The sequence below is a fragment of the Spermophilus citellus genome, assembly GCF_964194105.1.
Source record: "Spermophilus citellus genome assembly, chromosome: 2".
Lineage (NCBI taxonomy): Eukaryota > Metazoa > Chordata > Mammalia > Rodentia > Sciuridae > Spermophilus > Spermophilus citellus.
Window position 1 is genome coordinate 71,576,357 of NC_138183.1, and position 11,506 is coordinate 71,587,862.

Consider the following 11,506-nt stretch of genomic DNA (forward strand, 5'->3'; position numbering starts at 1 on the left):
AATCAATAATCTGCTTTGTGGTGAATTTCTACTCTCTTTCATTCTTTTTACAGTGTTAGGAATCCAACCCAGGTTTTGCACATGCTAAGCACATACTCTACCACTAAGCCACACTCCAGTCTTCCTACTTTTAAGCATGACTTTTATCTATCTATCTATCTATCTATTTATTTTTTGGGTAGTAGGGATTGAACCCAGGGGCAGCCAACTACTGAGCCATATCCCCAGCCCTATTTTGTATTTTTATTTAGAAACAGTCTCATTGAGTTGCTTAGCACCTTGCCGTTGCTGAAGCTGGCTTTGAACTAGTGCTCTTCTTTCTCAGCCTTCTGAGCTGCTGGGATTAGAGGTGTGTGCCACTGCGCCAGGCAACTTTTATTTTAATTATTTATCATACAATTGAGAACATGTTCCTTACAGAATGTTGAGATGTGAAGACAACTTGTGAAAAAGGAAAAATTACCCATAATCCCACCTGCTGGGTCTTTTGATGCCTTTCCTTCATGTCTGTGGATGTCTGTGTGTGACACTTGAGTATGTACTATATCTGCAGTTGTTTCCTACTTTTTCTGTTCTCTCAATAACATTTCTCTCAGATACTTAAAATTCCATGTGAACATGATTAACAACTGCAGAATGATCTATCCCTTGATCACTTAGTAAGTGAACAGTTCCGCTATTATTTCCATTTTTTGTCTCTTTTACATGAAATGTTCCTCTATGTATATAATCCTTATTTATGTATATCAGTGACCGGCATTTTAGTCCTTTTCTGCAAGTACATTCTCAGAAGTACAATTACTGAATGAAAATTTAGGAACATTTTTAAGGCTTTGTTTTTTGCAGTATTGGGGATTGCACCCAGGGCTTTGCATGTGCTAGGCAAGTTCTCTACCACTGAGCCAAGCCCCAGCTGAGGCTTAGGGCTCTTGATATTTATTGCCAAATTGCTTCCTCAAAAAGTTACATCATTCATTTTCTACATTCATTCTTGAAATTCTAAAATAAGTTTAAAAGTTACACAAGACACTTTAGGAATTTAGGTTTATACGAATCAAAAGTAGATTGAATTTGAGAAAAAAGCCTTGGTTCTATTAAGGATTTTAAAGATATGAACGGATGCAGAGTCCTTAATCCTGTATTTTGGTAGAGTTCGAAATTCAGTTGACTCATAATTTGAGTTGGACAGTCAACGTGTCCTTGCTTCGGTCTCTGTCAATCTGGGTGCTATAACTCCTAAACCATTTCTGAATTTCTGAGAAGTACTCAGAGCATTAACTAAAAAATTAACATATTCCATAAATAAAATCCACATGTGAGTAGGAGAAAATGTACACTGGTTAAATATATGATGATCTAGTTTACTTTTGTCCTGTAAATACAGAAATGAGCCCTTTGCAAACACTGGAAGGGTGGATAGGGACATCTTGGAAGCTGGCTGTCATCTTAAGCAATTTTGTGATGTGTTCAATGATGCAGACAGGCAGGGCCTCTCGTCCCAATAACATTCAGTAGTGTGTCCAATGGCCAACAGTGCCTCCCCCTGCCTTTTTAAAGATTCATATCCTGCTTTGTTCTGGGAAGGATTTGAAGCTGCTAAAATATGCTGGAGTAAAATGAAAAAAAGATGCTGCTAGGCAAACAAGGAGGAAAGAATATGGGAATAGGGAAGAGAAAGCCATTTGCAAGGGGATAGTCACTGTGTGTGCTCTCAGGTCTGCAGCTCTTTGGAACATGAGATGGAACTGAGCACACGATTTCCATAAATGTCAGGGAGGATTTCAGGAATTTTCTGTCCTCCATTTTTATTTTGTGGCATCTCATGTGGCAACAGCATACTTGCCAGGATGATTTTGGATGTCTGTGTCTTACCATGTTCTTTTATATAGGCAGTAGCACAATTCCAAGGGTCACACAGTAAAAGTTTGGGGGAGAGGACCAGAAATGACAGAGTAGAAGCATCACTCTGCCATCTGGCTTTATGCAGACATCCATTCTGAAGTATCTAGGAACAATGACTCCAGAATAGGAATGTGACAGGCATCATGCTCCAAGGTAAACATGTTCGTCTTTGGGAGAAATGCATTTGCTATTGGGGGAAGAGCATTTTACATTCACAGATCATGGGGGAAATGCAAAACTAAAATGCATTTGTAGGAATAAAGCACAAGACTTAATTGAAATTTCGAACTATCCTCTTGTCTTTGGGTCACATCCTTTAGTTTCTCTCTACACTCCAGATAGCTGTCATACCTCATAAGGAGTATGCTCAGCTTCTTCTGCCAAAGAGACATGCTGCATGGCTTGTGGCCCATCTCTGAGCCCACTGATTCTTTCAACTATGACTTGGATAGATGAATGCACAGCAGTGATGGGCTGGGGAGGTTTGGGAGAGATGGTAATTTGGGTCACTAACCCCAAGACCAGGTTTAGCTTATAAGTGGTTTTTGTGGAAGTGCAGAAAACTGCAGCTGGAGACTGGAACTTACTCTCACCAAGAAAAGCTGGTGGTGGTTTAAAATAACTACTCACAGAGTGGGTGGACTGGGCTATTTTTATCAATAGCCTCCAACCTTGTCTGAGGGTTACTGTGTCTGTGTGTTGATGGAGAACAGGATGTCCCCAAACTCCTCCCCCACAGCCCCTCAAAGAAGTGCAGAGACTTGTGAGCAACCAAAGCCACCGTTATGGTTGCAGAGACTGTCATGTGAAAGGGTGGGGCCCCTGAGGACCTGGTGCCGACCTCATGGAGATTTGTGATAGAATTTTGCTCTGTTGTGGTTTGGATGTGAAGTGTCCCCCAAAACCTCACATGTGAGACAATGTGAGAATTCAGAGGGGAAATGTTTGGGTTTTAAGAGTCGTAACCCAATTCCCTGATGGGATTAACTGAGTGGTGACTGGAAGCAGGTGTGGCTGGAGGAGGTGGGCATTGGGGGCATGGCTTTGGGGTATATATTTGTATCTGGGAAGTAGGGTCCCCTCCCTCTGCTTCCTGATCTTCATGTTAGCTGCTTCCCTCTGCCACACACTTCTGCCATGATGTTTTGCCTCACTTTGAGCCCTGAGGAATGGAGCTGGCCTTTGATAGACTAAGACCTCTGAAACTGTGAGCCCTCCAGTAAACCTTTCCTCTCTACAATTTTTCTGTTCAAGTCTTTCAGTCACAGCAATGAAAAAGCCGATTAAAACATGCTTCAAAGTTGGTTATAGTGGTGTATGCCTGTAATCACAGCAGCTTGCAAGGCTGAGGCAGGAGGATCACAAGTTCAAAGCCAGCCTCAGCAATTTAGTGAGGGCCTAAGCAACTTAGGAAGACCCTGTCTCTCAACATTTAAGAAAAAGGGGCTAGGGATGTGGCTTAGTGGTTAAGTGCCCCTGGGTTCAATCTCGGGTACCAAATAAAATAAGAGCCAGGTAGGTAGATGGGTGACAGCTATTCCAGAATGACATCAGGTTCCACCATTTGGCACTAATCTTCTGAAAAAAGTTCTTTAGGGACAGTTCCTTCAAGAAATTACCTCTGACTAGAGAGAAAGGGGACACATGCTCTTCTCCCTCTCTCCAGCTAGGGTCATTTTATTTGTTCTAATATTCTGATCCAGTAAAATTCTGATCCTTTAAAGATGGGTTAATTGCTGCAGGATACAGAGAATATGGAGATGGAGGATCCTCAGAGAGAGAACCCTGTATCCAAATGAATAATGCATTTGGGGAGGAATATATAAAAACCAGTTCACAGGAGGGTACCCATCTTCCTTTGCTTCTAAGTCTCAGCCCTGGCAGCTTTAAGATGGGAGTTAAAAGTTTAAACTTTTCATTAAACCCCCAGAAATGCCAGAAGACACATCCAGCTTCTCTTTAGGGCCCCACTGTTTCTAGGGAAACAAACTTAATTGCCCATGGTCCCATTCCAAGGAAGCTTCTTGGGTGAAAGATATGCGAGCAACCAAAGCCACCGTTGTGGTTGGAGATCTGCTAAACCAGTCACATGTTGTCACAAGGCCCATCTCAATTGTCCATGGAGGGGCTTTAGACATTAGGGACTAGGTTGGGCTTACTGGAGAGTCAGCCATGGACCATCACCAGAAACAGCAGCATCCTGCAGAGGCTGAGAGTGAAGGGAAGGTCCAGTGCCAAGGAGGTGAGGCACTCTCCCTCGGCTGCCTCCTGACAACCTGAGAGGTTTCCTAGGGAGAAACCAAGACGTCTTGGGTCCAAGAGCTTCCTGGAACGGCTACCTTCCCATTGTCAACTCTACAGGCAGAAAGGGAGTTAATCACCAAAAAGGATCGTAGCTTTTTTTGGGGAAGGAAGGGGACCCATTTAAACCACAAGTAGATGGGAGACAGTCTGGAGTACCCAACAGTGACAGAATCCTTCTGTGACCCTGGCAGGAGAAGGTTACGCATTGCCTAGTCTCTTAACAGCATCAGCCCCATAGTGAAGCAAGAGGGCACTTTCCCAGGGATGGCAACCCATGGCCTGGATTGGTTCATCCTGTTATGGCTCTAAAATTCAAGAGCTATGTCCACTGAAGACCTGGAACTAAAGGACATTGAGGCTCTTGACTAAGGCCTGCGGGTTGACCAATCTGGAAGAATTACTGGAAGCCAGGGTGCCCACAGCAAGGAAAAAGAGGACTCAAGATATGACTGGGCTGTAAATCCACTGAGTCCTCCAAGGCTAGAGGATTCTCTGTTCTGTTCTGTTCTGTACAATGTCTTTGGATGGGCTGGGAGAGACATTAGAACTGTTCCTACAGAGAGTGAAAAAGGAAAAGCTTTCAGATCTGTCCAGGGGGGTTCTCCAGAGAAACAGAACCAACAGGTTGTGATGTACTGAGAGCAAGAGATTTATTTTAAAGCATGGATGTACAAAATTGTGTAAGTTTGCTCAGTCCAACATCCACAGATAGTCCAGGAGGCCAGAGACCCAGGGGAAGGTTTGTGAGTCCAAAGGCAGTCTGCGGGCAGAATTCCTGCTGGGTCTGCTATTCTTTTTTTTTTTTTTTAATTTTTTGTTGTTGTCAATAGATCTTTATTTATATGCGATGCTGAGAATCGACCCCAGTGCCTCACACATGTTAGGAAAGCTCTCTGCCACTGAGCTACAACCCCAGTCCCAGGTCTGCTATTCTATTCAGGTCTTCAACTGCTTGGATGTGGGAAGCCACATTGTGAGGGCAATCTTCTTCACTCAAAGCTCACCAATTTAAATGTTAATCTCAAAAAAAAAAAAAAAAGTTAATCTCATTTAAAAAAATGGTGGGGGCGGGCCTTCAAGAAACATCCAGAATAAAGTTTGACCATATATTGGGTTTTCTGGGTTCAGCCAAGTTGGCACCTAAAATGAGTCATCATAACACACCATCCCTGGTGCCACAGGGGCCACCTCTGAAGCCTTACTTCTTGTCTCATGTTAAAGTGTGAATGAAGGAATGAGCCAGAAGAATGGAGAATTATTTATAAATGTCTTCACAAATGGACAGATTTTATGACTTATTTATATGCCCTACATAGGCATACATTATATATTTATATTTTGCTTAGAGAAGAGCAAAATTAATTTTAATTAGTAAAAAGGACTTAAAGAGATAAAAATGAAGAAGATTCAAATGATGGTTGAAATCACCATAAAAAATTTGACATTTGAAAATATTCAGTAAAATAAATGAGATATAAAATAAATGGCTGAGTGGCAAATAATAAATGTTTGTGTATATATAGAGAGGGAGAGAGAGAAATAAAACATCTTATTTCCTGCTCTCCCTTTATTTTACATCTTATTTATATGCAGTCAGTGGTCATGCACTGTGTCTGGGGGAGTGGTTCCAGGATCCCCCACAGAAGGCAAAGTCCTTGTATTAAGTGGTGTGTTTTCATATCACCCCACAATCCTCCCATATACTTTAAATCATCTCTAGATTACAATACCTATGACATTGTAAATGCTATGCAAATAGTTGTTTTCCTGTAAGATTTAGGGGGCAATGACAAGAAAAAGAATTCTGCTTTAATACATTAAATTAAATTAATAAATATTAATGTTTAATACAGGTGTGTGTGTGTGTGTGTTCTATTTTCCATCCTTCGTTAAATCTGAAGATGAAGAAACCTCAGAAATGGAGGGCTGACTAGATAGATAGATAGATATAGATATAAAATTGGCACAGTTCACATTTCCCAAACTAGTGAGTGCTTTAGCAATAATAGTATTTTGATATTTATTTCATGCACCAATTGTTAAAAGTCAGCAGTGGTTTCATTTTTCTGCACTGTTCTCAGGTGCTGCTCCACCTTAGGAGGCCTGAATCCAAGTCCCTCAGTCCTTCAGCTTGAGTCTCTCCAGGGTGGATAACTGGGAAGGAAGATCCCAGGTGAAATAAATGATCCTGGGAGAGATGTATTGAGCTTTGAGAGTAGATCTGTCTCGGAGGATAAGGAGAAAGAGGAATGGAGAGAATCAGGACCTGGAAGAAGGGACGTGGAGGGGCTGGAACTAGTACGAATTTCCCTTCTCCCCAGCCTTTCCCTAATTCAGCACTGCACACAGGATCTCTATTTCCCACTTTAATCACCTGCTTCCAGCCTCTTGCCATCCTAAATCTGTTCTGTTAGAGACTACAGGACGTAAAGAGAGGTCCACCCAAGGATCTGTGGGCAATAGAAATGATGGATACACTTATCTAAGGATGAGAAAGGGGAACCACAGCCAGTTTGGGAAGGCTTTGAGCAGGGAGGGATGGGTTCTGATTGATTTTCAAATGAATGTAACTTTGAGTCAAAATGAAGCATATGATTCTCTGGGCAAATCTAATATGTAAATGATTCCAACTTTAGGTACCTAAAAAAGTGATATTTTATACCAATAAATACACTGCTATTTTATTGCTTAAAAAGGTAGACCAGAGTGCTAGGATATAAAAGTCACAAAGGCTCCAAATACAATGTTAGTTCCTCCCTAAAGCTGATTCCTGTCCTTTTGATCCCTGTCCTTCAAGGCTGCCCATAGAGATTGTGGGCTCCAACTCTGAGTTCAAACCTCAGCTCTGTCAGTTATGAGTTGTAAAACCTTGGACAAATTACTCAATATTTTAAGCCTTGGTTTTCTTGTTCATAAAACAGAGATAGATAACTATAACTAAAACGATGTCTTGTTTTTTATAACCCTTTTGTGGTACGTGCAAAAGGTTTGCAATAGGGCGAAGAGCACCAAGGGCAGCGCACTTAAAGAAATGCCATAGAAACGTGGAGTATGTTGGCCGAATCCTCATGCAAACCAGATCATTATGGTCCTGGTAGTGTAGACCAGGTATCTGGACATAAGCTACTACAGGATTGTGAGCAGCGCTCCTTCCACAACAAAACTTCAAGTCACCACACCTTAGGTAGAGTGTGGCCACTTCCTGGGGCACAATCTTTTTCATGCTGGTGGTAGCCTGTGTTTGTAGCACTGTCTTCCACAGAGACCAGGAGACTTGGTTTGAGGGTGTCTTCCTGTCTTCCATGTGTCCCATAAATGTCAGTGCCAGCACCTTGTATGGAATTATGTTTGATGCAGGAAGCACTGGAACTCGAATTCATGTTTACGTCTTCACGCAGAACATTCCCGGACTGCTTCCAGTTCTGGAAGGGAAAATCTTTGATTCTGTGAAGCCAGGACTTTCTGCATTTGTAGATCAACCTAAGCAGGTGCTGAGAGTGTTGAAGAACTCTTGGAGGTGGCCAAGACTGAAGTCACTGCCCAAGGACCGAAGTGGTCCTGAGGGCAACCGCGGGACTTCACCTACTGCCAGAACAGAAAGCCCAGGCCCTGCTCTTTAAGGTGGAGGAGATCTTCAACAAGCCACCTTTCCTGGTCCCAGATGACAATGTTAGCATCATGGATGGATCCTGTGAAGGGATATTGGCTTGGGTTACTGTGAATTTCCTAACAGGTCAGCTACATGGCCACAGCCAGGAGACTGTGGGGACTCTGGATCTGGGTGGGGTGAAGGGTGCTTTACCCAAATCACATTCCTGCCCTAGTTTGAGAAAACCTTGGAACAAACCCCTAAGGGCTACATCACTTCCTTTGAGATGTTTAATAGCACTTATAAGCTCTATACACAGTTACTTGGGATTTGGATTAAAGCTGCAGGACTGGCAACTCTGGGAACCCTGCAGACAGAAGGGATTGATGGACAAACTTCCAAAGTCCTGTTTATCAAGATGGTTGGAAGCAGATTGAATATTTGGGGGTGTGAAATAGCAGTTTGCTGACAACCGAGAAGGGAAGATGGGCTTTGAGCTCTGCTACAACGAAGTGCTGAGGGTGGTGCAAGGAAAGCTTCACCAGCCAGAGGAGATCCGAGGAAGGTCCTTCTATGCTTTCTCTTACTATTATGACGGAGCCGTTGAAACATACATGATTGACTATCAAAAAGGGGATATTTTAAAAATTGAAGAGTTTGGAAAAAAAAAAAAGCCAGGGAAATGTTTGACGATAACTTGGAGAACTTCAAGTCAGGCAGTCCTTTCCTACATCACTGCCCTGCTAAAAGATGGCTTTAGCTTTGCAGATAACACCCTCTTTTTGGGGGGTAGGGTACTGGGGATTGAACTCAGGGGCACTTGACCACTGAGCCACGCCCCCATCCCTATTTTGTATTTTATTTAGAGACAGGGTCTCACTGAGTTGGTTAGGTCTTGCTTTTGCTGAGGCTGACTTTGAACTCGCCATCCTCCGGTCTCAGCCTCCTGAGCTGTTGGGATTATAGGCATGCCCAACTGTGCTCAATGAGATAGTACCCTCTTTCAGTTCACCAAGAAAGTGAACAACATAGAGATGGGCTGGGCCTTGGGGCCTACTTTTCACTAGTTGCAGTCTCTGGTCATCTCCCACTGATGCCAAGCACTTCCTCTGAGGCCTGCAATCACCAACAACCTTTTTAAGGGGAGAAGAAGAGAAGACTTGGTCATTTTCTGAGCTAGTCTGGGGAGAACCTGGATTGAGGGTAGTAGGTGGCTTGATCAGGGTGGAGGGACTTTCATATACCGATCTTGACCTTGAGCCTAGATATTTGGGTAGAATTAATTTCACATGTCGAATGTGAACTATTACCTAACCATTTGCGGGGCACAGATGGCTCTAGAATTTAAATCATTGAGAGTCTTTGTATGACACAGAGAGCCCTGTGAGCCAAAAAGAATAGCTTTGGAATTCAAACTTGAAGTGAGAGCTCAGGGACAAGTCCCTGGGAACCAAAGAAAACTCATTTTAATCTTGGAGTGCCTCATTTCTTTGAACATTTTAGTTTTCCTCTTACCTGCTACATTCAGCGGACTTCCTACAATCCCATGACCTATCAATATCAGTATTTTTTCCCTCCCTCTGTACTGTCCTGCCTCTTCCATCCTTGTCTGTCTCACCCCCTCCTCTAAATAAAGATACAAAAATTACTTGGTTTTCCTTTCCATGTGTAATTTTAAAAAAGAAAGAAACTGTAAAAAAAAGTTTGCAATAGTAGATGACTCAAAATAAGTGCTCAATAAAAGCAGCTAGTGTTATTATCACTGTCAATGATTTCACCATATCAATTTAGAAACTTGAGTGGGGTCTTCGATTTTCTTACTCTTTCTCCAAATGATGGCCCGCTTTAGTCTATTTAATAACTATTTTAAATTGTCCCTCTGTCCCTTTTCCCACAGTCACTACTCTAATTCAAGTGGTTCTAAACTCCCTAATCCTCCACCCAGGGAGCAGACAGAATCATCTTTCTAACATAGATCTGAGAATGCTTTCCTTCTGCTTAAAAACATTGATGGCTTCCCCTTGCCTAGAACCAAGTTTAATTCTTTACTATAGTATTAAGGCTTCTGCTGTCTGTCCCTAAGTAGATTGCATCATTGGCTCCAATTCTTCACCCCTCTTTGTGCTATGTCCTTTGCCATGTGACTTTACAGTTTTTCCCACTAAAAAGTCAGAATATAATTCCCCATCACTTGCCTTTGGATTGACCATGGTTGTTAATCAACTTTCTACTACTGTAATAAATATCTGAGAGATTATTTTAAAGAGACGAAAGGGGGCTGGGGATGTGGCTCAAGCGGTAGCGCGCTCGCCTGGCATGTGTGCGGCCCGGGTTCGATCCTCAGCACCACATACCAACAAAGATGTTGTGTCCACCGAGAACTAAAAAATAAATATTAAAATTCTCTCTCTATCTATCTATCTAAAAAAAAAAGAGAGAGAGAGAGAGACGAAAGGTTTATTTTGGCTCTTGCTTTTCAAGGTTCCAGTTCATGATCCTTTGGCCCTGTTGCTTTTGGGCCAGTGGCAAGTCAGCCATTATGGCAGGAGCACATGGCAGGGGAAAACTGCTCACCTCAGCCTGGGAGCACAAGAAAGTGAGAAGTGGGCAGGGGTCCTGTAACCTGCTTCCAAGGCACACTCCCCAATGACCCAAAGACTTCTCACTAGGCCTCATCGAATAAAGTTTCCACCACCTCCCAATAGTGCCACCCAGTGGACCAAGCCTTTTACTCCTGGGCCTTTAAGGGATATTCAAGATCCAAACTACAGCATCTGTGACTTGTTCTCTTGCACCTATGCCATTCCATGAGAGAAAATTTCCCAGGCAAGCCTAGGGCATCAGAGTAGGACGAGGCAAATGTAGAGCAGAAACACTCCAGTTGAGTCCAGCCTAGATCAGTCTACCTACAGATGTATGAGAAATAATAAGTAAGTGTCATTTTAAGTCACTGAGTTTTGGAGTAGTTTGTTATGTAACAATGGACCCAAAGACACCCCGATCCTTTTCCAAGTGCTATGTTTTGGATCTAAGAATGTCCCCTGAAAGACTCATGTGTTAGGCAATGCAGCACTAGTGGGAGCTGAAAGATTGGATTATGAGAGCTGTGACTGCATTGGTGGGTTAATCTATTTGCTGAATAATGTGAATGTACTACTTGGGTGGTAACTATAGGGAGGTGGGCATGGTCAGAGGAGGTAGGTCACTGGGGAGGGTGCCTTTTATCTTGCCCCTGGCTTTTCCCTGTCTCTGCTTCCTGACCACCATGAACTGAGCAGCTTTCCTGCACTGCACCCTTCCATCCTGATATTCTGCCTCACCTCAAGCTCAGAGCAAAGCAGTCAACTGACCATGGACTGAAAACTCTGAAACCATGAAGTTGTTATTGTCAAGTATTTTGGGTCACAGTGATAAAAGGCTGACTAATGCATCAGGCAACTTTCTCCTGCAAAACCCATGTATGTTCCAATGATATGAAAGTACTTGATCCCAACACATTCCTAGAATCAAATTGGCTTCCCACTCCTTTCTACACTCCATCAAAGAAGGTAGTATCTGTATTTACATGTTTGATGAGGAAAAGATAGGGTAGCATTCAAGAATAATCTTCAAAACTGTGGAATTATGATTCTCATGCAACTATCAAATGAACGTGTGTGACTTATTCAGCCTGTGATTGAATGAGGGAATTGGGAAGATCTTAAGATGGTT

General features: G+C 42.7%; 1 pseudogene across 1 annotated transcript; it reads left to right on the forward strand.

The window, feature by feature from the left end:
- Positions 1-4,074: 4,074 nt before the first annotated feature.
- Positions 4,075-8,889, forward strand: LOC308641531 (nucleoside diphosphate phosphatase ENTPD5-like; annotated as a pseudogene). Its single transcript has 3 exons — positions 4,075-4,128; positions 7,395-8,589; positions 8,803-8,889. The product of its transcript is annotated as a nucleoside diphosphate phosphatase ENTPD5-like (transcript).
- Positions 8,890-11,506: the final 2,617 nt, after the last annotated feature.